Here is a 27,443-nt window from a genome sequence, read left to right on the forward strand (position 1 = left end):
ATTATCATCTACAAAGTTCATGCTTCAAGAACCATGACCGATTGCAAAAGAAAACTCTCTGAAGGTTTTAGATCAGTTTACAGTTTTGTGCTGGGCCATAGCCCACTCCTCAGGTTTCAGACAACTGTACATACACCCACTTTCCAATAACTGTGTGCTCTTTCTGGGCCAGGAAAATACAACCCCCAACAAAAGGCCACTCAAAAACACATCTGTAACACAAAATCCCTTTGAGGAAACTTTTGATTCATGCCTTTAAATCTCTTAGATAGAAAGAACTCACATTGAATATTTTAGGAGATTGTTAGAAGAATTTGAAAGTTCTAGAACTTTTAAAAGAAATCCATGCCTTTGGCTTTAACAAAAACAAATGCTCATCAAACTTCATCAAGCAGAAAAGGAGCCAGGAGGCAAAAGCTTTTTAATGAGACTTTCTGTTTTCAGTTTCTCTGTTTTCCAGCCCAGCTGCTCACCCCCCCCCATCCTCCAGTTTCTTATGTTTTAAATCCTCTAAAGACGGTCTTAATTGTCTTCTGAGGAACAGACTAATGCAGGCACTCAAAACATAACATATACTAACAACAAATCCTGGCAACACGTTTATAAATGAAAATCAGAGACATGAGGGTGAAGTAAGTTGCCTTAGCATGGCCAAGATTCAAACTTGACAACAATGGTCCTACCCTAACTATTACTCTATACTCTGTTAAACACAAAGTGTTTTCTTCCCTCCTGAACTATTTCTCTAAACAACTCCTGAACCTGCAGAAAATGTCCCAGCAGACCCAGAAGGTCCTCTTTGCTAGGTTAGTGTTTTTGTCAATACACGGACAGAAAAACTGTGAAGTTGAAATGCTGTGGAGAGAGGTGTGACTTCTGACACATCCTCCTGGCAGAGATCATTGAGCAGGGAGAGCGGGAGATAGGTGTGGGGGAGGATGAATCTAGGACCAGTTTCCCAGTCCATCAGGGTGGATGAAGAGTTGTTCCCTCTGGGCATTCCCCTGCCTTCTTCCTGCTACCTTTAGTGCTAGTGAGTCACAGAACCAGGTTAAGGTGGTTCAGGGGAGGTGAAGGCCACAGCTGTGGGGACAAGAACCAGAACTAATAGCAGACACAGGTGTCTATACCATGTTCTCTCCCTAAGGCTCTTCAGCATGTTTGCCTAAGCCTGCACAGCTAACTACCACAGTCAAAGCTAAATGGCTGTACCCTCCATCCTGCAATGCCTATGAAGCCTCGACATGGCTCACCTTCTCTGAACTTGCAAACCGAAATTTTTCATTACACTTGGGAAGAGAGCTGGCTGTATAATCCAGGCTGGCCTAGAATTCTCTATATGGCCCAGGCTACTCTTGAACCTAGACAATCTGTCTGTCTCAGCCTGCCCCAGCCTTCCCCACCCTTCCCCAGCCTGCCCCAGCCTGCCCTTGCCTGCCCTAGCCTGCCCCAGCCTGTCCCAGCCTGCCCGGTACAGGGATGGGCCCAGGTGAATGACCATATCTAGTTTGTCAACTCTGCTATATTTTCTTTAAACAAAACCTCAAATGCCCAGTTTTTCAATGCACTTGCCTTGAGCTTTAGAACTCACATAGTCATCCATTCCTACCACATACCTCCCTCCACTCAGGGGTGGCATGTACCAGAATCGGGGTAATTAGGAAGGATTTCTCCTTCCAAAGGAGCGACGGGAACATCTGGCTGTGAAGGCACTGGCCATGCCTCTGGATAGGACTGGGTGTTTCTGTTCCCAAGGTCTTTCCTGCCTGGAGTTAGGAAAGCTGCATCTGCCTGTGGAGGAGCTGGGGTTCTGGTGCCCATTGGATCCAAAAGCAATGCTGGGTCCTTGAAATCCAGGACCTCTACTTCTCACACAGGTGGCCCCTGTTTCCCGGTAGGATGGCCAGTTAACAGGTGCTGGGTGTGGCAAAGGAGAAGCGTGATCAAAATCTGGAGACGTGGTGCCAACATCCACAAAGCTCGAATTAGCCTTGGATTTGAAAGACACATCAATACATTGATTCTGCTGTGGTCTTCCAGGGCCTCCCCTGGTTCAATTGGTGGGTATTCTACATCCTCTCCATTCTCCTTGTGATAATTGCAACTGTCCTCAGTACAGATCTCCAGGGCTGCAGCATGGTTGAAGGAGTGCTCCAGCGCTGAGGAGCAGGCTGTGGAATGGTCACCTCTGACCGTGACTGGCCAGACATTGTCCAGGGCCAGTCTGCTGCTGATGTGAAAAGGCCACGCCCCAGGAATCCCCGGGTTGCTTAGTCTAAGAACAGAGGAAAGAGTGGATTGTAACCAGTCCATTCACCCTCCTTCAGAATTCATATTGAAATCAAAAGACTTTAACGATCAAAGTCAAACTTTCCATGCTATGTCAAACAGAAGCAAAGCTTCTAAGTAACTGAGATAGATACTGTACAGGAACGTTGTTATAAGCTGCCTTTTGTCTGGCATTGTATATGGAACACTAAGCCATCAGGTTATATGTCTGCTCCAGAAGCCCAAATCAAATATTCTGTCAAAAACCTGGCTGTCTTGAGAGCAAACATAGAATGCAAGAATATTTTATGCTTTCTCGACGTGAATGAAAACTTAAATCGGACTCAAGCTTACTTAAGCTTAAAATTCCTAAAACACTTAAATAGTACTGATTTCTACAAGCTGTGCCTACACCAGTGCTTATCAGTCTTCACTGTGCTCTGCAAGATAGGGGTGGTAGCTGTGCTAGACCTTAGTGAGGAAAAAGTTGGTTTTGAGAGGTTAGCTAATCTTCAGATCATACAGCCAAAAGTTGGCAAAGCCACGGCAAGAATTTCATGGTAACATGAAACTTTGTCTTCCAAACATCTCTGTGTACTCTGATTCACATAGACTAATTTATTAATGACAGAGGATACATCTAGATAGATCTAGGATAGGTAGATCTATCAGTACTTTTTAATGACCAAGTCTAAAACAATTTTTGAGCAAAAGTTCAACATGAGTAAGATACAAATGTATTAATCAAAATGAGGCTCAGTATTTGGGAACAGGACTTCATTTTCTCTGTAGAGTAGACCATGAACCCCTCTTAGTTCCCAAGAATCTCTTTTCTCAGAGGAGTCCCACCAGCTAGTCCCAGCTATCCTGAAACTTAAGATCTTCTGCTGGGTTGTGGCACTACTCATGTCAGCTCAGTCACCTACTATCTCAGTGTCAATGGTACGCTTGCTGTGAAGAGGACAGCCATGTGTAAGGTGACTCCTAACCCTAAGAGAAAGCTCGGGTTCAGAAGGTTCTGGAAGGATGAAGGAATGCCCATTCAGAGCCTGCCCCACATGTAGCCCATATATATACACCCACCGAACTAGATAAGATGGATGAAACAAAGAAGTGCAGGCTGACAGGAACTAGATGTAGATCTCTCCTGAGAGACACAGCCAGAATATGGCAAATGCATAGGTGAATGCCAGCAGCAAACCACTGAACCAAGAACGGGACCACCCCATTGAAGGAATCAGAGAAAGGACTTAAAGAGCTTGAAGGGGCTTGAGACCCCATATGAACAACAATGCCAACCAACCAGAGCTTCAGGTGACTAAGTCACTACCCAAAGACTGACCCTGGGCTCCAACTGCATAGATAACAATGAATAGCCTAGTAAGGGCACCAGTGGAAGGGGAAGCCCTTCATCCTGCCAAGACTGAACCTCCAGTGAATGTGATTGTTGGGGGGAGGGTGGTAATGGGGGGAGGATGGGGAGGGGAACACCCATATAGAGTGGGAGGGGAAAGGTGTTAGGGGGATGTTGGCCTGGAAACCAGGAAAGGGAATAACAATTGAAATGTAAATAAAAAATACCCAATTTAATAAAGATGGAGAAAAAAATGACTTTGGAAAACGGGACCTAGCCAATGATATCAATCCTGTGTTTGCACAAAATACCAAAGCTCAAATTATCCCAGACTATGTAATTTCCTCAAAAGTCAACAATCAAGAATAAGAGGGAATGGCTAAAAAGAGGTATTAAGATCCACTGAATCATATAACGAGATCTTTGTTCACTGGGGCAAGTATTCATCATTCTAGTCTAGGTTTCTACTGCAATAATGAAGAGAGTTGAGGTTTTCTTCAGTTCTCTATCTCTCTCTCATTCTGTGCACTGTCCACTAGCCACTACCTGTACCCAAGTGTATTCATGATACTCTGCTGTATTGGCTGGATTTCGTCACCCTGATGCAGACCTGAGAAGAGATTGCCTCACACAGGCCTGAAGGCAAGTCTGGGGGAGGGGCGTTTTCTTGGTTAATGATTGGTGGCAGGAAGAGCAGTTCACTATGGGTGATACCACCCTAGGGTACCATCTATGGTTGTGTAAGAAATCAGGCTGAGTAAGACAGAGGAACCAAGCCAATAATAATGTTCCTCCATGGCTTCTGCTCCAGTTCCTACCTCCCTCTAGGTTCCTGTCTTGCTTTAGTTCCTGCCTTGGCTCCCCTAATGCACCGTGTGACCCAGGACAGTAAACCAAATAAACCCTCTCCTCCCCAATCAGGTCAGTGTTCGTCCCTTCTCTGATTTGTTATATTCAATTGCTAAGGTTTCTTTTCATTTTTTTGAGACACAGTCTCATGTAGCTGATGATAACCTTGAGCTTCTATTCCTCCTGCCTGCACCTCCCAAACACTGGGATACCAGGTGTGATACTAAACCCTGTTTGTGTGGCACAAAGGTCAAAACTCTGGGCTTTGTGTCCGCAAGGCAATGTTCTACCAGCAGAGCTTCAACTCTTGCCCTCAGTTGGTGCTTATAGAAATTAGGGTTGCAAATAAAACACACCACAGAAGACAAAAATCCAGGCTGAAAAAATGACTTAGCAGGGAAAGCCACTTACCTACAAGAGCTTAGAGCTATACCCAGAATCCACATGGTAGGGGGAGAGCACAAACTCTGACAAACTATCTCATTTTATTAAGTGTGAGGAACACCAAATTTGTCAATCACTCTGGTCATGTCTCACGCTGCTCCTTTCTGGCACACGCCTGACACCTCCCCACCAGCTGCCTCCAACCCCCAACTCCCACACAGTAATGTAGTTTTAAAAACTGAAACCAATCAGTAAGAAGAGACCCTGGAGCCCCAGCCCATCCCACAGCAGGGTATTGCAGCTGGGAAATCTCTTTTTTTTTTCTGGGGCTGGGGACCGAACCCAGGACCTTGCACTTCCTAGGTAAGCGCTCTACCACTGAGCCAAATCCCCAACCCCCCTCTTTTTTTTTAAAGATTTATTCATTTTATTATATATAAGTACACTGTACCTGTCTTCAGATACACCAGAAGAGGGCATCGATCTCTTTACAAATGGTTGTGAGCCACGTGTGGTTGCTGGGACTTGAACTCAGGACCTCTGGAAGAGTAGTCGGGTGCTCTTAATCACTGAGCCATCTCTCCAGCTCCTGGGAAACCTCTTGAGTTTGGAAGTGGACAGCTTCAAAGCTTCAAAGAGTAAGAAAATACAAATCATGCAAGAGTGGAGCTAAATAAATGCCTTCTAATGAGACATAAATCAATATCCTGGTGTTTGCCACAGCACCTGGTGGGAATCTAAACAGTTAATTTACCCTCCACACTGAGGTCCTTTATGAATGCTCACAGATAGAATTTGTCTCCTAGAAAGAAAAACTGTATCACAAAACAGAACAGCCATGCTGGCCCCCCTGTGACTAATCCCTTCCCAGGAACTACTCTCTTCCCTACCTGAATATTCATATGTTTCAGAAGAGGCCTGCAAACATGAATAATGTATGACCCCTGTTGGAGGAAGAGATTCCAGGACTAGGAAAATGTTCTTCTCCTTGGAGGGGTACAGCAAAGCATCCAGAGGGAGCTAGGACTATGATCCTGAGCTACTTTAGTTTACAAATGTTGTCCTCAATGCTGGGCATGTGTGATGCAATGTTTCAACCCTTAAAACAACGATACTGACAGAAGCTGGAGGAAAGAAGCCTAGGAGACAGTGTTAAGTATGGAAACACTGAATGGGAGGCAAAGCCCACGCTGAAAGGGGAGGTAGCAGAGTTGTCACTCAGAGTAGTGGTAGGATAATTCTGACTTGCATTTTATGTTATTCCATTGTCTGTAGTTTGTCTCATTTTATTAAGCGTGAGGAACACCAAATTTGTCAATCACTCTGGTCATGTCTCACGCTGCTCCTTTCTGGCACACGCCTGTGTCTTAAAAATTGTAGTATTTCAAGCACTCAGCCCTCCTTCCAAGGGGCTCTAGGTACAACCTGGGGAGAGAGAGTCTTTAAGCTAGAGGGTAAGAGGTTAGAGGAGAAAGGATAGAGACCAACTGCTAAGTCTGTTCTAGAGTCTAGACTACACAGACTACGGTGAGATGGAGACCAAGATCCGGTACGGATCACAGAACAGGAGGGGACACTTGTATGTAGAACCCTTGGAAATAAGGCTGAGTGCTTGAAATACTACGATTTTTAAAGGCAAAACCCCTGGACACCAACAGAATCTGGGAAGGACCAAGCATCACAGAGTATTAGAATGAGAATTGGTACCTGCATAGCCATAAGAAGCTGCTGTGTGTGTGCATGTGTGTGCCCGTGTGTCTGTGCCTGTGTGTGTGTGCAAAAAGCATGTGAGGAGAAAGTTGTGTTTCCCTACTAGAGCCATAAAGGCCTTCATACACGTGCTCACACACACATGCATGCACATGTACGCATGCGCACGAGCGCCTACGCACACACACACACACACACACACACACACACACAAACACTGTCATCCATTCACTCTGGTTCTTCACTGTCTCCTTTGATGCTTTCCAGAAATATCAAAATTGCAGGAGAGGGGCAGATTGAGCTGTAACCGGAGTGACTGATAAAATGAACCAAAATACAAACAACCAGATAACATGAAATCCAAGTAAGAAACACCCTATCTACTCTGCATAAGAGATCACCCCTGTATCCATACTTCAGAGCTGTATTGGCTATGGCTCGGCCATTTAACTCTGACATAAGCACCTTTCATAATTTCGGTAAGACTATTGGTAAAACTGGGAAGATAGTTATACTTACCGCCTGTAAGTTGAGAGAGTTTTAATTAAGATAATATCTGCAAGGGTTTTATCACAATGCTCTGCAGATAAAGTGATCGGCAAATTTTTGCTCTGTCACTCTATCTGCCCATGATCTAGTTTGACTGAGAAGCAACTATGGGAAGCCACAAAGTAACTACTGTGGGCTAAGCTAGTATTGCAAAATACAAAGACAAAAGAGCCCACCTGAAGTCGATAGTCTCTTAGGAGCACCAACTGGACAGACACCTGCAGAATAGCCTATTGCAGCACTAGCAGAATAACCCACTGGGGAGACTAAGAAATGAATTTGTCTCTGGCAACGCTGTGGATAAACAAGTCAGCATGATTTCTAGTGATGGTGGCAAAAGAATCCTGAGACGACTAAAAGCCTCATCTACCTCCCCCCTCCATTATAGTATTCATAATTTAATCCTTAACAATACCTGTTTGAAAGACTGAATCATGATGCCTCCTCTCCAGAAAAGCATCCACTGAGGCAGTTAGTTATGACTGGATATTTTTATGTAGCCCATTTATTGTAGAACAATATTTTTCACAGCAAGTCCCAGTAGTTCTGCAAAAACATATAATCACTGCTGGTTCTGGTTTCTATGCCTGACAGATAGTGCAGGAAAAAGAAAGAATCTTTTAAATATTGGACAGCCTGAAGCTCCAGAGGTCCAGCTTAGCTCTTGGTTTTCAACCAGCGCCTTTCTTAGAAGCCACCAAAGGTTATTATCAAATGGTTTCTGGCCACTAGAGATAGTGTCCCTCCTAAATGTCCTTCCAGTGCATAGCACAGTCACACACTCCACATTACTCACTGGTAGAGATTCTTCACCGACTGCTCACAGTTAGTCAGGCTGAAATACAGGGCTTTTCTCTTCACATCATCTGCTTCCCCTTGGCAGAATCCCACCTTAGCAGGAAGCTGCAGCTGGACACTGTAGGATTCTTTGGGGTGAGTTCCAAAAACTGAAGACCATTGGGAGGATAGAGAAAGAGGGCATAGGAATCACATTCATCGGATGCCAGAACAGCCTGGAAAGTGTTCAGCTGCAGACAAAAAGGAATTGCAGACACCCTTAAACAAAGAAATAAACAAAAGAAGAAAATCAGAACACAGGTAAGGTGTTCCAACAAGGGGGCAGAGGCCAGATCCTTTTTAGGATTTCCCCATGTTGATTTTGAACATAATCTCCTTTAGAATCCCCTCTTCAAATTACAAATATAATTTTGTAAACCATGTGTTATTTTTTTAATCTTTTCTACCAATTTAGATCAATAGTTAAATAATGCATAAATGAAACACTGGTTTAAAATCTTTAGGATTGAAGGGAAGAGGATGAAGAAGAACTAACACTAAGGATATTTGAAAAAGCCATATGAAGGGCCAGAGAGATGGACAGTTAAGGGCACAGGCTGCCCTTCCAGAGGTCCTGGGTTCAATTCCCAGCACCTACTTGCCCATGGTAACTCACCCCTGCTTGTAACTTCAGTTCCAGGACTTCTGACAGCCTCACATAGACATAAAAGTAGGTAAAACGTCCACGAACATTAAAATACAAAAGCCATATGAAAAGCTACTTGCCAACTTACAACGAACGTTACAAGGTGGGTAATTCTCCTTCCATTGGCTACAAGTTCTCAAAAAGTCCAGAGCTAGATGTAGGACACCTTGCTCTCAAGTTGTTGGTCGAGGATGTCACAGAGATGATACCAGAGTTGTCAATTCTCATAACTCAGGGCTATCCATCAGAATGTGATGGTAAGATCCTATAGCTGATGACACCACACAAGTAGGTCAAAGAACTTGAAGAAATCACACAGACCTGCCTGCACAGTACTTAGCAGGAAGCTTCCACCCCTGCTAGCTACCCTTTATGATGCTAGAAGATGCTATGCAGACTATTCTCACTCCACTGTGACTACTCAGGGCTACATAACAAAAGCCCTGGCAAGATGTACTCATGGGTGCGCCATAAATGGCAGGAATGTAATGAGGATCACCAATCATTTTCTGGGTGGATTCAAGGTCTGCACTACAAGAGGAAACTTTTGCCTGGCATTGTAAATCTGGTCAGGAAACCATGGCAGAGAGGCTCATAAGCCCTGGGAGTGAACCATAACTACTATTTTCTTAAATGGATATATAGTATCAAACTATACCAGTTACAAGCTCATAGATTAACACAGCTCTCGGTTGTCATTGGGGGAGCATCTTCATACAGTGGATGGTAGTTAATACACATTCATAACTAGTCCGAGTATTGAGAATGAACTTTCTGTGGAGAGCTCAGCCACAGAAGCTCCCACCGTATCAAGTTCCCTCAAGGCTCAGGGAATATTGGAAAGAAAAGAGGTGGAAAGAGTTTAAGAGCCAAGGTCAGGAGGAGTTGGATCAAAACAATGACATGTTCTCATGATATGGTCGTTGAACTCACAAACTCAGTGCACTTGGTGTCCAGCAGAAGAGCAAACCACTCAACATTCCAGCATGGATGTGGTAGGGCACTAAAGCCACTGCCTGCAGCTAAGAAGATTCTGTCACTTGAGAACTGCTAGGGGAGGGTTTTCTTTAGGGGTATGGTCCCTAGTGAGTGGACCATGCTGCATCCTTCGGCATCCACTATGTTGGTTTTCCAGTATGTATTTGGCTCCTGTTGGTTGTCTGGTTTGGCTTTGGCCTCCACTCACTAACACATCTGAATATTAATTCATCGGGGTTGGGTACCCGCTAAACCACATTATGTTTGATGCTGCAGTCAGGACAGAGCCAAAAAACTATGCCCCAAGAGCCTGAATTATAGGAGAGAGAAACAGCCAGGACTGGAATTTTAGGAGAGTGACTGGGGACAGGCATGGTGGCAGAGGCCACAGAAAAAGGAGAGTGTCCAGGACATCAGAGTGGGGTAGGGTAGCATCACAGTGGCAGCCAATGAATGAAGATAAACACTGTGGGAGCCAAAGCAGACCTAGATGAGAGTTGGAGTCTGAATTAACACCAGGGTGACTGTGGAATTACTCCCTGATATTTCATTTACAGAGTTTCAAAGGGACCTTTTCTGCCATTACCACCTTCTTCCACCAAAAAATTAGTTAAGGGATGCTCCACTGGCTTAGACGCTGTAGTTGGCTTCTCTCACTAGATCATATATGTTTTACAATTTAATAGGGAACTGGGGAGACATTTCTCTTACAAATACTCGCTTTATAAAGAAGGTGGATGATAAGAAGGAAAAGAAATCACTTATTGGTATCATTACCTCTTCATTTTGCTAAACAAGACAAACTGACACAGCAAGAACCTCAAAACTGAATACAAGGAACGAATGTGTCCTTGTGCTTTGTTCTGCCTTGTTCTAGAACATCTCAAATGTTACTTTTACCTTTCTGACACGTAATGCTAAAGTACAGCTTTGAGGTTTGGGTAATAAGACAAAGAAATGCAGATATTAATATGGTTTCAAGAAAAAATCTGTATTCTCTAAATGGAAGAGTCTGCTTACCTTCCTTGTTTTTCAAAAAAAATTCATGAATTCAGTCCCCACATTCTACATTTGTTGCAGCTGTAGTCCTCAAGTATGTCATCTGCGGGGCTATACCCTCCCCAGAAAGGTCAAAACCTCTAAGTTTCCAACTCAGGTACATACTCAGGTACATGAAGAATATGCGTCATCCATCATCAGCCAGGGTAGGGCCAGAGGCTGTGAAAGCTTTATTTCAGTCACAACAAAGTTCAAGTAGGAGATAAAAAGCCGAACTAATAATCCCATCCTTAAATAACCAACTGTGGAGGCTCCAGGTATGGAGGCCACAATCAACTTCACAAGATAAGGGAGAACCAAGGTTCTAAATTTACAGAAATTCCATATGATAAGGGCTGTCTACATGTGGAGATCAGAAGGCAGTGAGGAGGAGGTCTGGGAAGAAGTGAGGAGGCTGTGATGGGAGAGCCTGACTTTTAATCTGGAGATCTGTACATGTAGTGCCTTATTTGCTCTATGTCTTTTCTGTGTCACCTTTTGGCGAAGCACTCACTTCAGATGGCAAGTTTTTAATTTCCTTATCCCCACTAAAAGAGGCAAATAACAGAGGAGAAAACAACAAAAACTTCCTTTTAATATAATTTATGATCCCAAAGTACATTCCGGAAGAGTTGAGCTGCTTGAAATCTGCCACACATGAACCCCTTGTCAGGGCTACAGACTTCCACACAGAATCACTAAAAGGCCACTTCATAGGCTCTGAAGAGCCCCTCCTTAGAGGCACCCTCTGTCTGACTCTTTTCCAAAGGGAAAGGCCCTCACATTCCCAGAGATAAGTTTTCCAAGAGTCCTCCACACTGGTTCTGAAAGTAAGCCCTCAGTTGCACTGCCAAAACCTGTACAAGAGTCATGGTCTCCCAACCTCCCCAAAGAGAAAGAGAGAGTGCCAGCTAGGAGAGGAGCTCTCCACAGGGTGGGGAGCAGTACAAAGAGGATCAGGTCAGAGTTGCCCAGCTGCAAGGTCTCCAGTTTCCTGTTCAGACAGAAAACCAGAAGGCTTCTCAAACATACCATCCAACAAGGGTAAAACATCAACCAGCAGAATGACATCTTTACAACGTGGGATTTGTCTATTCAGCCTTACCAAAATGATAACAAAATAAGAAATGAGGTGCTTCCTTCCTGGGGGACAAAGTTCAATGCTCAGTCTTCTTTAAGGACACATTCTCTGGAGGTGTAAGGCCACTGATTCTGGCCTCCGATGTTTGGTGTGAACACCAACCACCACTTTGTATGTTACTTTTTCCCCATTCCCATGGGAACACTGATGTGCTTGGGGTATTCCAAATTCACCCCTGTCCTGCAGAGTTAAGAGAATGCCTAATGCTTTCACGATGGCATAGTGTATCCTCCTTCATATGTACTCTTCAAGGACACCTAAGCAGTTTTCTTCAACCCATTTTCATATATCTAGTTATTCTCTATCCTCTCTGTCTTCACTGACATGTGGTAAATTACACATGTACCATTTCTGTGGACTCTAGCTTCATAAATTAAAAGCTACAGCTAAATTCAAAGTTCTTGATCAACAACTGTCACCTCTGCACCAACTCAACACCCACCATTCCATTTTAAAGCATCCAGGGACCAGCTGTGATGCATACTATTAGCTGTCAATCTGACGCTATCTACAACCAACCAGAAATAGTCACCAGGCATGTCTCTGATAAAGTATCTTGATTAGATTAATTAAGGAGGGAAGACCCACCCTAAATATAGACACCACCATTCCCTGGGCTGAGGCTTGCACTGCATACAAAGAAGAAAGAAAGCTTAGAAACAACACCCATCTTTCTCTGCTTCCTGGCTACAGATACAATGTTTCCATCCTTTTGTGAAGCAACTTCCACCCTCCCATTCCTCTCCCAGGATGCAGCCCAGACTAGGGCAAGCTCTCCTACCATTCACACTCAGTTCCCATTCCTGTGGTCCTTCCAACCCAAATGAAATTCCTAATCAACAAAAACCTTCGACATACATTCTAACTCAGTTCTAGATAACACCCTCTTCCCCAGTGAGAACACAACAGCCTTCCCCTGACACCAAAAACACACAGAGCAACAACCACAACCACAACAACAACAACAAAAAACGGTACCCATCCTTACTCAGATCTTCTGGCCATAACCTCTTTGCTCTATGAAGTGACAGTTTAAGAAATCTCAGATTAACTAAATGAACAAACACTTTATTTGGTCATTTTTGTAATGCAGTTGCACCATGCCATTCTTGCATGCCGGGTAGAACACTCTGTCACACCCAATGTGAACATCCTGGAGGGAATGAAGAGAGCAGAAACATTTCACACTGTAAAGATGTTATTCATCTGATGTCATTTCCAGTGACTAATATTAATATTACTATACCAGATGTAAGAAAACTATGTAGAGATCACAGAATCTTCCAGGCAAAGGAGATTGGTGTGTGCCAAAATCTACCTCAAAAATAAAAAAAAAAATCTATCAAAGCAAGAGTTCAATCCCAGGATCTTCAAAATATTCAGAAGAGCCTTCCACAGGAGTAATTGAAAACACATCTTGTGCTCAAAACCTCAGCAAATGGAACAAGTCCTGAAGCCCATTTAGCCTATGGCAATATCTGAAGAACAATATGGATGTTTGGAAAAGTTAAAAAACAAGAAAGCTACAGAATTTTCCCCACCAAATTCCCCTAGAAAAAGATAAGAAAAACAAAGGGGAAAAAAGCCAAAACAGTAATTTGGAAAACCCTCCATTTAAAAAGTACTTATAAAGAAGTCCACAGAAGGCTCGAAAGGTAAATAAATCCATTGCCTTGAAATCCAAGTTCAGTTTCAGGAACCCATGTAAAAGGAGAGAACTGGTACTGGGAGGATCTCCTCCCAATCTCTGCATGTGCACCCCGCTACGTGCACACATAAATCATACAAAACCACATACCATATATGTCCTACACACATACCATACACACACCCCACATATATATCATGCACACACAAGTGGCCTCAATGCAGTATTCACATACCATACAAACACCACATACTCACACACGACATGCACATACCATATGCATATAAACACACCATACAGACACACACAAGCACAAACATCATGCACATACACCCATCATACACACATACCATACACAGACACACACATCACACACACACATATTCATACACATATACAAGCACACACATCATGCACATACACACATCATACACATAAACCATACACAGACACACACATCACACACAAACATATACAAACACACACATAATGCACAAATGCAGACATACATACACATCATGAACAAGCAGACACACAATTTCATATACAGCATAAACATAGATTATTTACATACACACACCCCATACATAGACATACATATTCACATGTAGCATGTAAACATATACTTACACATACATGCACACACAGAGAGAGAATAAAATGAAATAAAACAACCAAGTCCTTACATAAAGGAGTTCTACCACAAGATCGTTACATGGCAGGAACAACACATCGCCTTGGTTAATTCTCATGACAACCCTAAAAAGTCAGCACTACCATGTCAATCTACAGCTTAGAAAATGAAGACTGAGGGCTTGTGTTTTCCAAGACCACTGCTGCAAGTGTTTTCTGCCTTGTTCCTGACTTCATAAGTACCTGGAAGGTGTAATGAAAGAATTACTGTGCCTATGGGTGTTGCTCATTCATGAAGGACTTACTTAGCTAACCTTCGTGAGGACTTGTGTTCAAGTCCCAGAACTGCAAAATTGAAGGAAGAGCTGGGAATATGGTTCAGTGTGAGGAGTTGCTATTCAAGCATAAGCACCTGAGTTTGATCCCTAGAATACACACTGAACAAAAACAGTCATGGTGTCTGTCAGTCCCAGATCTGTAGTCCCATAAGAAGGAAGGCAACTCCGAGAGCCTCGTCACCCAGCAATCAATCCTGGCTTAGCTGCTGAGTACTGGGTCAGAGGGAGGTGTGCCTGAAAATGATTTGAAAGGGAGCTGGATAGAGTGCTCAGCAGGTTAAAGGCACTTACCTCAGATGCCTGATGACCAGAGCTCAATTCCCAGACCCCATCAAGGGGGATTAGCAGAGAGCTGACTCTGAAGTTGTGCTGTGACTACCACAGTGTCAAAGAATGCACACGTACACAGAACAAATAAATAATTTTTAAAAGGTGGATAGTGCCTAAGGAATGACACTCAAAGTTCTTCTCTGATCTGCACACACATGCGTCTCCACACAAATGTGAGCCATGCATGAATGTCTGTGTGTGCCTGCACATGCGCACACATGCGCAGGCACACACAGAGACACAGGTACCGCATGCACGGACACCAAAAGGAAACTGTCAAAGACTGTTTCTAATGAAATGTTGCTAATGAAATGAGAATCCTAAGTAGTAAACTCATCTCTCTAGGGCTGTAACCTTCATGTCAAATAAACAGTAAAACACTTGGGACCCACCGCAGCCTCAAGACCCCGGAGCCTCAGTGCAAATGCTTCTTGCTCTAATTTTTGTTTGTTTGTTGTTTGTTTTTTCTGTTGCAAGAGGCTAGCTAATTCAGCTGAATTTTCCTTGGGAGCAGCAGAACAGTAATTTCATAGTGAGGTTATCATCAGAAGCATCCTTCACAGCAACTTCACTCCAGTTCACTTCCTTTGAATATGGCTCCTAGAACTGTCCTAGCACCAAAGCCACAATGAACACTAAAACGCTAACCTTATTTATTAGATGTCTTCAGAAAAAGTGCAACGATTGTTACTGTAACTACTTATATGATTCGTATACAGAAAATGGGTCTTGCATGAAAAGTGTAAGAAAGGGGAAAGTATGTCTTCTAAGGTGACTTTGCCTCACTTAAGGCAGATTTGGAAATTATTTTCTCTTCTGTGATATAAACAGTTATTACTGTACTTATCCTGTGGGACTGTGTCGAGAAGACAGTATAAAACACTCCTGCAAGAAGGTAAGGAGAGGGGAGCAGAGGGATGGCTCCCTGGTTGAGATCATTGGCTCTTCTTCCAGAGGACCCATGTTCATTTCCCAGCACTCACAGGACAGCTCACAACTGTAGGTAATCCGGTCCAGGGTATTCCATGGGCACTGTATGCAACGGTGTGTAGGCATATGACCCATGTACATAAACACAATTTTAAAAATTTAAAGAGAAGTCTGATAGTGTGAACAAATAGACTATTTAACAGTTGTCTAAGTAGTTTGCCCTTCGACCCTTACTAACTAAGGTCACCAGAAAGACTATGGCTCAGCTAGTAGAGTGCCTGGTCAGCCTGTACTCTCGGTTCAGTTCCCATCAAATGGGTAGGGTGTGATGCTGCACACCCACTATCTCAGCACAGGTCAGTCAGGTCAAAAGGATCAGAGATTCAAGATCATCCTCCATTATGAGGTTTGAAGCCAACCTGAGATGCATGGGGGGGGGGGGATCAAAAGCAAAACAAAAGGAGCAACATAAACGTCAGACTCCCCACTTCAAATCGTTCAAGGCTGCCTACTTCCAGGAACCAATTGCAGTCCTCAGAGGGGACAACATCTCTACCCTTGAGTGCTCCTGCATCAGATCCCAGAACCCTGCTCTTCTGAAAGACACTGTGCCTGCCATGCCCCTTGTACATTAACCTCCAGCGCACAGGCTGATACATGCTCTGCCTTCTATCCTGGAGAAATTGCTTGCTCACTGAAACCTACCCAAATGGAATCCCTGAATCAAGATGGGTTAGGAGGAAGCTCTAGCTGGAGAGTCTACCATATTACCACAACAAAAGGTTATCAATAGTGTTCCTACTAAATGTAAGAGAGGCCATTCAGAGTAAGAGCATTCCGCTTAGAGTCTATGTCTATTTCAGTGCCGATATAAGGAAAATGTGTAAAAGTAGTTTCTGAATTAACAAATATCGACTATGTTCAGATAGAGATTATATATGATAGATATGACTCTCTGCATATATAACCCTAACCCTAACCCATTACTCCTAACCCTACCCCTGTGACATAGATTTTTTTAACATTACAAGAGAAGCTGGGAAGGCAGCACACCCTATGAAGTGCTTGCTGTGCGTGCATGAAGTCCTGATTTGAATGGCAGCACCCAGATCAAAAGCAGGTCATGGCAGCACATTTGTAATCTCTGCTCTGGAGAGAAAAACAAGCAGATCCCTAGGGCTCACTGGCCAGCAAGCCTAGCCTAACTGGGGAGCCCCAGGTCCCAGAGAGACCCTGAGTAGAAAGACAAGATGGCTCCCAAACAAAGACATTTAAAGTTGACCTCTGGTTCACACATGCATATGCACACATGAGCATGCACACCCACACTCTCACTCATAAATTAAAAAATTTAAAAAAGACTGTAAGAAAATATAAATATTAGAATTGGCGACCTAGTTGCTTGTATTAGAAAAGTCTATTTTTTTCCACTATAAGCTTGTTATACATGATATTGGATAAACGTTTTAAAAAGAATGTATGAATGAATGACTGAGTGAATGAAACTTAACAGTGGGGACTGTCTTCTCTAGCCCTCTAGCTGGCTGGCCTGTGCCAAGGAGGCAGTGTTTGAGTTGAAGGTATTCTGTTGAACTGTAATTGAGATGTCAAACCAAAGGCATTACAAGGCTAGTCAGTAAACAAAACTGGATGTTAGCCTGTCAAGTAAGAAACTGAAACTTCAAACAATTTCTCCATCTCTGCTAGCGCAGGCTTTAGGAAAACATGTCTCTTCCTTTAAGTTCACAGAACAAACAGGAACAATGGGCAAGCTCTTAGGGAAGACATCACTTCTGTAGCTCAGAGGCACTAGGGGAGTTAAAGCAAACACAGATTTGCTCCAGGTCTATGGCATTTTACACCCAGGTGGAATTTCACAAGAGGACTCTGTCTCTACCTACACCAGGAATGAGGCCATTTACCCTCACCCACCCATACCTGCTTCACATGTTGCCAAGACCAAAGTCAGAGCAGAGTTGGTGTTTTCTCCAGGGAGACTGCAAAGCAGGCTCTTGCAGACAGAAGTATGTAAACTGTTACAAAGGCAATGTGGAGAAAGCTACAAGGAACTTACTAAGAAGTTCATGGCATGCTTGCTCACTCTCCTGTGATGTCAGCTAAGGCTGTGCAGTGTTTTGACACTTTAAAAAGTGTTGGCTTTGAAGAGGTGGCTCAACACCTAGTAGTCCTTTCAGCATGCTAGCTCAAATCTCTGTATCCATTGTCAGTCAAGCAGTTCACAACTGCCTGTATGTAACAACTCCAGCTTCAGGGGGCCCAAGCCCTCTTCTGGCCCTACCAACACAAGCAGACACAGAGAAAGACAAACACACACACACACACACACACACACACACACACACACGAATAAAATAAAAACCTTATAAAGCGTTTTATAGTATTGATTATAGTAAAAACGTCATGGGAGCAACGTTAATGACCACTAGGAAGGGTGAGATTTTATACGGTTGTAAGAAATGTTACAGAAATACACTGACCAGAGCATACTAAATAGAAGAACTAGCAAGTGAAATAGTAATATGGGCACTGTGGACCCACTGTTGTCAACAGCAACAATATTAAAGAAATAACTAGAAATGTACACACGAACCTACGGGTTATTTTTGGTTTCTCCAGACAGGGTTTCTCTGTATTTTGTCCTGGAACTCACTTTGTAGACCAGGCTCGCCTAGAACTCACAGAGATCTGTTTGCCTCTCTGACTCTGCTGGGATTGAAGGTGAGTGACACCACACCCAGCTCATACAAAAAAAAAAAAAAAAAAGTTGTTCCTTTTTAAATTTCCCAAATTTTTAATTTTTTTGATGAATATATCATTAGAAATATTTGTGTACTTATAGGTGATTCGAGAAAAAAGAAAAAAAAACCTGTAAAGTGCCTTAAGTTCCGTCAGAGTCTTTGGTATCTGCACCTTAGTCCCTCATTTTACTAAGCGATTTTCATAGTGTTGAGGAGCAGAATCAAGAGAATGCCTCTTAGCCAATGTCTTAGTTTCCAGTTCAAGCCCAACCCTTCTGTTTATTCAGCTGCAGGGTAACCCTGGCTTACCTCTCCAGACCATGCAGCCCCAAGCCTGTCCTCCTCCTAGGCGCCCACTTGCTCCCAGGTGGCCAGGAAGAAGTGGGTAGGGGGGAAGCTGGACCTGGTCAGCGGGAAGCCTGTGCACAGGTAGCAAGCAGCCAGACTCAGCACATCCCAGGATGTGTCCTCCATACAGGATCCGGCCACTGCTGTGACTCGAGTGGCTGTCAGCCAGGAATGGGGCGATGGCTGGGAAGTCAGTAGGAAAATCATCAATGACATATTAAGTCTCCCTGGGTAAGTCCTGGGTGGAGATGATGCCATTGGTGCCCACCTACAATAAGACCACAGGGCGGTGAGACAGTTCAGCAGGTAAGGGCACTCTGCTGTCAAACCTGACGACTTGAGTTTTAGGACCAGACAGAGGGTGGGATAAAAAAAAAATAAAACTGGTTGTTCTTTGCTCTTCACACGCATGAGGTGGCACGTGAATCCCGCCCCACATAAACATTTTTAAAGGGCAAAACGGTGGTCGCTCAAACTGGTGGTGGGCAACCACCAGTCGAATGCACCTACGGTCCGAGTTCTACTCGAGTCAAGAAGACTCCCTCCTCTTTGCAGGTTGAGACACATCCAGGGAAACAAACTCAACTTTGGCGACAGTGCTCTAGTGCACTGCGACCCACAGGTGCGGCCACTCTTGAACCCGCTCATCTTTCTCCACCACTGCACACCTTGGGCGCCGTGTCCTTAATTAGATTGCTATGCCTGCGTGCACAGCCTCCCACCGCCCCTAAACGCAAACCGCACTAGCAGCCTCAACTTCATCTTCCTGCCTGGGAAGTCGAAGTAGAGGGGGACGGTTCCAGCTCTCCCTTGAAATGATCCTTATTCCTCCACAGTAGGGATCAAGAAGCTGCAGTGCCACTGCTAAGCCCGGTGTCCAGTGGCGATGACAGTTAAACATTGAGGTTAGTTGCTCCACACCCTGGGAAGAAACTACAACCCCACACCAAGCCACACACCTCTGGGAGCTGAACTTACATAGAGGTTGCTGAACTGGTCACTGTAGAAGCATAGAGGTACTGCTAGCTTCACAGCCGGGGAGCTTCCAACGTCGCCCTCCTGTGGCAGCCGATCTCCCCACAACTCCCCGTAAGGAAAGAGCTCCACAGGACGCAGAGCCCCGGCTCGTGACAGCAGCACCAGCACCAGGAGCAGCGATAGGCGGTGATGGCGCCTGGCTGTGAGGTCCCAAGACATGCTCATTCCTCCCTGGCTCTGCCCTCCACACCTCGAGTCTCTGCAGGCCACTGTGCCCGCCAGATGCCCACTCGGACCTTTGGTCCGAAATGCGGGCCCAAACACTGCGCTGATTGGCTACAGCTCTCAGCCACTGACCAATCAGCGACTCTGAGAAAGTATGCCAGTGGCCACTACAACTGGTTCTCCTTAGGTTTCCTAAGACTGCTGTAGTTTGGTGGAGCAGCCAGCCTGGGAAGGTGAGACTGTTGGCCGGATCTGGTCTGGGCTGTCCCAAGTACTCCTGGGCTACCCACGACTCTCCAGTATGGGTAATGACGCTGCAGGAGGTGACCTCCTGGGCTGGAGTGACACTCGGTGCTCGGGCAGCTGTAGGCTGTAAGCGACTGTGCGCTCTAGGTTGGCAGAGCAAGAGAGGGTAATGAGATTACACACTGGAGTTTTCTCCCTGCCCTGGCTTCCCAGTACCCCTCTCGCAAGAGGCCAGGCCTTCGGATAAAGATTCAAAGAAGCTTTGTCTCTATCTGGGGACTGCTCCGCCCCACCCACATTTCCTGCTGAGAAGCATGCCTTTGTGAAAGGCTGACTCCCAAGTTCTATCCCTAATCACTGGCTAACCTTTGGGAGGACACTGACACCCTCTGAAATGTCCTCCCCAGCTGTTTACCTTCCCTGGGGCAAACCACCCCAGCACGGACTGTGAATCCCACTTTGTGTGACACCATTCAATTGGAGCCTGGAGTGAAGCTGCCTGGCGCCAGGGCGGGACAACTGAGTCTTTTCTCCCAAAGTAAAGGAACTGCCCTAGCAGGAGGCCACAGAGTCCATAACCCCAGCTGCCCTGTAGGGCTGGAAACCTCACAACCTGGAAAGCAGCTGCACCTGTGTTGGGGAACCCCCTCCACCATAAACATCCCCTCTGCTCTAAGCCTCGGGAGCCGGATGAGATTTTATTACCATTTTATTATCAGGAGCATGAAATTTCCCACATACAGCCAGTTTTCTCTCAGCTAGGCCCACCCCCCACGGGCTCCTTAGAAGCACAGGTAGTTTTTAAAAAAGCCTTAGACATACTTTAAAGGACTCCCAAAACCAGCTTTCTCGTTGTGTTTTTCCCAGCCATGTAATTCTTAATTATTTATATATTATTTAATATATTTTTTATTATTTGGCTCCAAGGGGCCAAATACTAAAATCCTTGAAGATACCAGACTGACAGACTCCGAATCAACACAACAGAAAAGGCCCAGAGCAGTTTGTCCCTGCAAGCTGGAGAGAGCTATGTTTTCTCCCTCAGAAAACAAACTGAAGCTCGCACTTTTTTTTTCCTCATTTGCTCCCCTGTGACCAAGTATTAACATTTTGCTGAGGACAAAATGGTGTCTCAGAGGCAGGAGGCGATTTGACTTGTCCAAATTATTTACTCTTATTTACTCTTAGTTATTTATTTAACCTTATTTACTCTTCCACCCACCTTACATTCTGCCTCTGGCTCAACATTTCTCCTCTGGCTCAGCATCCCTCCATTCAGCATAACAATAGCTCTAACATTGACTGGAGGTCTAGCCTACAAATTAGAGGCAAACCAAAATCAAAGATGGAATCCCCACAGCTTGATTTCCTAGTGTTCTCTTTCTTGTATAAAAGCCCATCCTCCTATGCACTCCTACTCTCCAACAACCCACCCCTGCCAACCTGAGAAGGGTAGGCTAGCTTGTGAACTCTGACCAACAGAATGGGGCCATAGTGATCAGAATTGACTTCAATGGCCTTTCTGTCTTGCCAGTCAACACCATATCTCCACTGGTTCTGAGGAAGCTATATACTCCCTTAGGAGGGCAACACATAGTAAAGAACTCCAGAGAGCCTCTGGTCACCAGCCAGCAAGAACCAAACTCTGCCAAGAGACCTATAAATGAGCTTCTGGAGTCTTGAGATAGCACCACAACCATGGTTGACTTCGGTTGCAGCCATGTGATAGACCCTTGAAGCAAGGGCCTCATTTAAGCCATAACACATTCTTAATTCATAATGACCCTGAGAAGTACTAAATATGTGTTGTCTTAAGGCATTTCATTTAAGAGGAGTTGCTGGACATTAATAGATAACCAAATCAGGAGAACACTGTGCTAAGGAAACTAAACTTGAAGAGTGTTTGGGTTTTTTTTGTTTGTTTGTTTGTTTGTTTGTTTGTTTTTAAGTGATTATTGTCACGTGACTGGTGTATGTCAAAGCTTATCTTTAAACCCAGTTTTGTCTTGTCTCTAGACTTCTACCTTCAACTGCAAATTGTACTGACTCAATGGCATTTTTACTTTGCAACGTAACTTAGGTTAGATTCACCTCTGGCTATGCTACCAGCTGTCAAATGCCACCTCCTACGTTTCATGATGCAGAATAACTCAAACACTAGTCCCGTTCCCTGTGGTGGGTAAATTTTTCCACCAGTCTACAAATGACCCTTTGTATCCCTCGAGGCATGAAGCAATAGTCTTCAGAATGCTTTCCTGGACAACAACTTGATTTAGAAGCCTCTTGCTCAGCACATACCCCACATTACTTACCAAGGTGGAATGTCTTCCCATATCTCTCTTGTGATCCAATTAGACACCTTCAGTATGTTTTGGCAGAAGAAATTTTGTCTTATTCTGAGCCTGTCAAATGCCTAGAAATTCGAGGAGTATTTCTTGAGTGAGTGAAGCCAAGCAAGCCAGCCTGGGACTAGGACCGAGTTTTGCTGGCCCAGAACAGTGGTCTTTCTCACTGTCCACCCCACCTTTTCTACTAACGGGACCTAATTTGTAATCCTCTTTACCAGGCTGCTTAGCAACCCACCCACTACTGTACTCCAGTTTTCATCAGTCTCTCATTCATTTGGCAATATTCCTGCAAGCTTACCCAGGTGGGTAAGCTTATGAGGGCTTTCATGACCTGGTCCTCGACCTTATTGGCCCACGATCACAATTAGGTTTGGAAACTGAAGAATAAGTACAAGGCTCTAACATACCATGTAGTCACCAGCAAAACAGGAAAACTGACTTTGAAAGTAAAGATAGTACTGGATTTGATTCCTACATAATCTGAGGATCAAGAAGTGAATCCAGCAGAGAGATGGCTGAAGTGAATGGTCTTGTGTCCCTGAATTACAGCTGTGCTTAAACAAACATTCTTTGGAGTTTCTACATTTATTTTTAAATGACTCCATGGCACCAAAAGAGAGGCTTCTCCTTTAAAGTGTCACTTTGTGTCTTGGGGAAAAGGCAATTTCTGTCATAGCTGTTCCACTAATCAGAGGGAAGAGCTGCTTCTCTGGTACCTATACCTCCGTTTGCAAGGATAGAATTTCTGTGAGCTGCCCAGCTGGCTGAAGAGGCAGAGGCCCCTTTCAAGCTCAGATTATAAGGGACTACAGAAGTGTTTAGTCCTCTTGGATTGGGTCCTTACGGTGACTGACACCATTTGAGAACTGAGATTATTCTATCCCCCTCAAGATAGGGACTGAACCAGACACCCTGCTTCCCAATAGATCTCACGTGACTCTCCACACATTCCTGTTATGAATACTGTGACCTCAAGAATGATGATACTTCCTGTTATTTTGCTTAGGAAAATGAAAGCACATCTGTTCTCTGTGTGCAGATAAATGCAAGTTCTCAAGAGCACATTCCATGCATAGGTGGGGGAGCATGCTCCATGGTGAGTCAGACGAGCATGCTCCATGGTGAGTCAGACAAGCATGCTCCATGGTCAGTCAGATGAGCATGCTCAATGGTCAGTCAGAGGAGCATGCTCAATGTTTAGTCTGATGAGCATGCTCCATGGTGAGTCAGAGGAGTATGCTCCATGGTCAGTCAGATGAGCATGCTCAATGGTCAGTCAGAGGAGCATGCTCAATGTTTAGTCTGATGAGCATGCTCCATAGTGAGTCAGAGGAGCATGCTCCATGGTCAGTCAGAGGAGCATGCTCAATGGTTAGTGAGATGAGCATGCTCCAAGGATGGGCCAGAAGTATATGCTCCATGGACTGTCAGAGAAGCATGCCCCATGCAAAGTCAGAGGAGCACACTCTCTGTGTAGCCCAGCTCTTGTAGTACTCAGGCACTCTTTGCATAACTTTGCTATCCAACTATATTGCAAGGTTGGTGTCATGGCCTGTGAAAAAAATAGAATAGGGCAAATTAGCACGTCTTCTCAGACTGAGGCTCACGTGGAATTATGTTGGGCCTAAGAAATACCACGCGCAAGATAGCATTTGATGAGATGTACGGTGTATAATGACTGTGAGTCTTGCAGTCTTGTCATCTGTGTTACTGACCATGTAGGTTTCCTATAATTTTAAATACAGAGATGGTATGGGGGGGGGCATTCAGATTCTTTCCCAACAGCCTTCCTCTTCTTTTCTTTGGACTCAAAAGCTTCATACTGTTCAGATTCTAAATGCAGCAAAGCTAGGAATGGTGGCCCCCATTCTGACAGACAACTAAAATTGGTCCGGCAGTCATGATTACAGTTGCTACCTCTTCCATTGCAGAACACATCCCTTGGATGTCTGAAACTGTGTGTTAGGGCTTTTCCTATGCACCCCTAGGACAGCATTGAGTTGTTAATTAGGTGCAGCTGAAGGGGCTGGAGACTGCTCAGCAGTTAAAAGAATTTGCTGCTCTCAAGGAGCCCCTGAGTTTGGTACTGGGCACCTACTTCATGCAACTCAGGACTGTCTCATAGTCTAGGGAACGTGTAAAACAGAGACACACAGACACACATACCTACACGTAGTTAAAAATCGTAATAAAAGTAAGCCCTAAGGCATTAACAAAAACAGAATGGAACAAGATGCTTTAATAAGACTTACTGAAAAAAACCTATGCATTATTTATTTCTGGAAGTGTGGGGGCTGCAGGTACTTCGCCATGAATAACTAAGACAATAAAATACAAAGTCATGGATAAAGGGCGATGCCTGAATGCCTTTTCTCATTCCTACAAGTGTCTCCTGTGCCTTCAACCATTCCCTTCCTATTGGCCTTTCTCCTAATCCCTAACTATATCCCAGTCAAGCCATTAATGTTTTTCTCTACTTCCTACTGCATTGATTTTCTTCCTCTACATTTTTAGAGCCTCTGCTGAGAAGGAATTTAAAAAAGCCAGCTGCCTTCCTTTACAATACAGGGAAATGGACTGTTCCATTTCCACCAACAGATGGCTCAGCTCGAGACCAGCTATGAAATCATATGACAAAATTCTCTATGCAATTTCCAGCCTTTTACCTTTAGACCTCTTTGGTATTTCTCGCCCTTCTGGAGTCTCTTTCTAGAAATTCTCTGCCCGGCTCTCCTCTCTGGTCATCTCCTTATATTCTTCCTTAAGGTCTCTGTTTTATGCCTCTGCTCTAAAAGCATGTCATTACTGAGGCCTGATTCTCTTTCTGCTACATGCCATCCTGGACTCTTCTAATGGCCCCTGCTCACAGCTAGAGTCTCAGACCCAGCCCTGAGCCTTTGGCTTTTGAACTTACATCCAGCCTTTTGCTGAGACTCCACATCAAGAACTAGAAGAATTTCTAAATTCCACGTTTCTTCTAAAGGCATGTATTGTTACCATTACCCTGCTGCAGGTCCTCATTGTATCTCACCTGCTCCCTATGGTAGAAGAAATGGTAGCTTAACTTATTCATTGTTTATTCCCAGTTTCCCATGCCCAGACCTTTTATACAAGGAGAATTACTGCTTGCTTAGTTTTTCTTACAGCCAAAGATGGCCATTGGAGATGGTATGTACCTGACTTGCAGAAATCTACTGAGGCTGTTGGTCTCTGGAAGGGCCTTTATGATGGATGATAAAGGAACTGTTGGCTTATATCCCACTCTTGTATCATTAAACACAACTGCAAGGTCCTGTGCTCAACCAATCATCTTCTCTTATGGCAGAATGGCCTCTAGGAGAGCAAAGCATGACAAAGCCAAACTGCAGAGAGCAGAGTACCTGAATCAGTCATTGCCCTCCTGTCACCACCCCTTCATTGTGAGAGAAAACACACCACTGCTGGCGTAAGATTTTCTTACATGTAGGCATTCCTATGCCTTATTAATACACTCTACACTTAACCCTGCACTGTCCATAAAATTTAAACAACTCTATGGTATATCTCTGTCCGGCATGCTTGGGTGGAGCTTCCCCACCTTCCTGGAAAGCTAATCCTGTTCTGTATCTCCTCTGATACATCCTGTTCTTTCCAGCCTTACATCATCAGAATACTGAACTATTTCTCTCCAGTACCCCATCTGCAAAAACAGCTGGATCCTGGTATACCTCAGCGGATGCTGCTCCTTGCCATTCCCACCTGCAGATGTTCCAAAGAACCTGCTCTTTCTGCATGCCTAATACTTGGGCATATGTTTCTCAGCCTTTCATCTAAACTCTCTAGTTCTCTAGTTAGGTCTGTCATTTCCAAAGACTCCAGGGTTTGAACTGTAGTTTCATGTCATGGTATATCTTTGACCCACTCTGTCTGTCTCTGTCTCTGTGCTCTCTTATCTACCTTATGTAGTCACTTAAGAATGCTTGTTTCTCTGATCACAGGACAAGAGATAGCTTTACAAATGTATTCCTGGCTGACTTTGCATAGTCATTGGAATGTGGTCAGCGATGCATAGTATCTCTTTATCTTATTTTTCACAGCACAGACCTGCTACACAGGGATGTTCAGTAAACCCTTGCTGACATGAATAGGAAAAAATACTACTAGAATGGCTTTCCTAACTCCCACACTTTCTCCTGTATAATCCACTCCCTAATTCTATGCATTCTTGCTACATTCTTGATTGTTACTAGGAATACATGAGACTTGAGTTAAAAAACAAAGAAAAACAAGAAGCAAACCCACACACAAATTATACTTCAGTATATTCTATCAGTCTCTATGTCCTCCACACAGAAGTCTTCCCCTCCCCAGACTCTGTTTCTCTTAGGTTCTACACTTCATTTCCTTTAAGACTTTCCCAGCTGCCCTAACACAGTGTTCTGTAAATAAATGCTGGTGTACTTTTGATGATGCAGAAAGAACTCATGGCTGCCCAAATATAACATCAGTGTGAGCTGTCTCCACTGGGTAGTGAAAGCAGCCATGTTTCCAGTTGTCTTTGGCTTTCTTTGTGCTGTTTGCCTAGATATGCTGTGCTTTTCCCCAAATCAAATCACCTGTTATTGTTACATGTGACCTGCTGGCCACCAGCACTTCCTCTAGAACTTGGTACTTGAGCCAGAACGATGTTCCTGAAGTCAATGATAGCAATAGCAAGCCTTAACTGAACCATCTATAACGTACAGGGCTCGGCCTGGGCACTCTTTCCACTGTTTTGTTTATCCGGTAATCGTGCCTCATTTTCAGATACAGAAATGGAGTGTAGAGGGATTACCTGCCTTAACCAAGAACCCACTCAGCAAGAGTGAAAACCAAACTTCAAGCCCATGCTATCTGACCTCTGACCTCCCTCAAAATATGGGCAACA

General features: G+C 44.3%; 1 pseudogene; it reads right to left on the bottom strand.

Annotated features, from left to right (window-relative positions):
* Nucleotides 1-1,433: 1,433 nt before the first annotated feature.
* Nid2-ps14 (nidogen 2, pseudogene 14) lies at nt 1,434-20,263 on the bottom strand (annotated as a pseudogene).
* Nucleotides 20,264-27,443: the final 7,180 nt, after the last annotated feature.

This window comes from Rattus norvegicus, chromosome 4 (assembly GCF_036323735.1).
Source record: "Rattus norvegicus strain BN/NHsdMcwi chromosome 4, GRCr8, whole genome shotgun sequence".
Classification (NCBI taxonomy): Eukaryota; Metazoa; Chordata; class Mammalia; order Rodentia; family Muridae; genus Rattus; species Rattus norvegicus.